Here is a 2,500-nt window from a genome sequence, read left to right as displayed (position 1 = left end):
AATATGCAATATACAAGTAAAATAGAAAAAGGTGCAGCAACAATACAGAATAATACAATTTATACAAGGCAAGTAGAAGAGCAGCAACTACATAAAATAACATTTGAGTTCAAATAAAATAAAATGGAATATGCAACATGTCAGCGATAAAAGAGTCAATGACGAACTTAATCGACAAGGTCTTTATCCATGTTAGTGTGAGGACAGACAGAGATGCCCAGTGACTCACAAGAATATGTTAGGTTTTTTTCCACTTGGGTCAGACTGGGACATTGGGATTATCTGGGCCCATCCTGTTTAATGTTATGTTAACTCACAAAAACTCACATGAAAATCACAAATCAACACACAGACAGATTGTCAGTATTTGAGTGCTGTGTTCTTTTAAATCCCGTGTGTATGTTTGTCTAGTCTCCCTCCATTTGTTCCAGTAAAACACACACCCTGCGTTCCAATCCCCATACTTCCCTACTATTTAGTATGCCAGAAAAAAGATTTAGGATGTCCCAATACATGCACGTCAATTGTAGTATGCTGAAAATACATACATGCCCCACTAACTCCAATAGCATTTTGGAGTATTCGTCTTTATTCTTGAAATTTTTTCGACACAATGAAAAAAAATCTTCCTTATCTGATTTTTTTTCTCTCTCTCCTGTGGCCCTAAAACTCTTCTGTACTTTAGTATGTAGTGTAGTAAAAAGAAAGAGTATGTGATTTGGAACGCAGGGACAGACACAGGAAGATGAAACTGGCAGAATATAATGGTGCTTTTTCCGGTGTTGACACTGTCTTGTCTATTTCTTCTTCAACGACCAACACTGGTCAGATGGCACATACTGTATGTCATCTCTACCTTTTGAAGAATGTATATACATATTCAAATGATGCATGAATTTAAAGGTGGAGTCAGTGATTCTGGATAAAGCAATTGTTGTCAAAATAACATTTTCATCAAAATCTGTGAATTTCTCCTCACAATCCGCTACCTGTCTGTAATGTGTGTGCGCTGGAGAGAAAAAAAAAACAATGTTAATACACAGCCTAGGCTCTGTAAAACAGGCATGTTGCTATAGCTACGGTGGGCTCATTTGTTTACATACTCGTTGTTTACGTACACGTTTACAGAGCCTAGGTTGTGTATTTACTCCAGATTGTTTTTTTGTTATCAGCGCACACACACACAGTACGGACAGGTAGCGGATCATGAGGAGATATTCACTGATTTTTACCAAAAGCGTTCTCCAGAATCACTGAGCTAACCTTCTATGATGGGGATTATTTTTTGTTTTAACTGATAACTGACATGTTACTGTAATTCGTGCAATGTTGAATGATTTTTTTTTTCTTCCGTTGATAATAATCTCAACTATTCTAACTGTCAAAACCGTAGTATCATAATGCAGAGAGTTGGAAAGCTACCTACCTCTCCTATTGAGTAAAGCTGTTGTTTTCTGTTCAGCGATCTCCATTTTAAATCCCTGCGATGGTTCACTGTGGTCTCCTACAGCTAAAACCCTCAAATCTATTGAATATATGAACAGACACAGGATGTGGTCAGCTAACAATGACTTAGTTATAATCCAAGGAGATTTATGATTATTATCCTTAAGATTTCAGTCTTGGGTGAATTGGCTACACATTTGGTTGCTGATGGTAACACCAGTTATGGTTTTATATAACTTTAAACATTCCATGAAAAAACAGAAGGGCCAAACAAATTCACACTTAAAGGTGCAGTGTGTAATATGACATCATCAAGAAAGTTCTACAAAGTTCTAGAATGCAACACTCCCTGGGTAACCCCAACCCTTTTGAATAATAACAGAAGCTACAGTGGCCTTCAAGGACAAGAACAATTCTACATTTTAAACAATGCACCTGATGACATTCCAACCATGACACTTTCAAGATGGCGGCACTAGGCCTTGGTCCAAAATATGCAGAAATATGGACATATATGAGACCATTTCTAAGGGAAAAATAATAATAAAAAAAAAATAATTCAGCTATTATGCACTAAATTAAATGTACTTATGGATAATATAATTACTTTCTACAAAATCTGCTAGGAAATAAAACCCAAAATTCTACACACTGCAGGTTTAAAAAGGCGCTACGAGGAACTTTTGAATATTTCTGAAACAGTCTCATATTTTCCTCTGATGATCAAAAAATTACATGTGACAGCAAACGAGACCATCAGTGAAAAGAATGCTATTTTTTATATAGTTTTTCTTATTATCTTTGACATGGGGTATACGCTCATCCAGGAACTACAGCTGGCGTACTAAAAACACTACCGCTTTTGTCCAAAGGGGGGGCGCTAGAATTAACACACACTGAAAGTTCCTCGGAGCACCTTTAATGAAGATGGCGGTCTTCTTCCATCACACCAACGTCCTTATTCCCTGAATGTAAAAGCATCAATCTGGCGTCAAAAACATATCAAATAATGACAAAAGTAAGCAACAAAATTAGTTTGTAACTGTATATGTTC

General features: G+C 36.5%; 1 protein-coding gene across 1 annotated transcript in view; it reads left to right on the top strand.

Moving 5' to 3' along the window:
- loxl1 (lysyl oxidase-like 1) overlaps nt 1-2,500 on the top strand; it is a 36,161-nt gene that overhangs the window by 33,076 nt on the left and 585 nt on the right. The window contains exon 7 of the mRNA XM_080026871.1: nt 1-2,500. This exon is cut by the window's left edge and continues 1,245 nt beyond it; it is cut by the window's right edge and continues 585 nt beyond it. The gene's annotated coding sequence lies outside the window, so the exon portion shown is untranslated.

Source organism: Ammodytes marinus (genome assembly GCF_949987685.1).
Source record: "Ammodytes marinus genome assembly, chromosome: 1".
Classification (NCBI taxonomy): domain Eukaryota; kingdom Metazoa; phylum Chordata; class Actinopteri; order Uranoscopiformes; family Ammodytidae; genus Ammodytes; species Ammodytes marinus.
The sequence above is the reverse complement of the archived record's forward strand: the minus strand, read 5'-3'. Positions and strand labels throughout refer to the sequence as shown.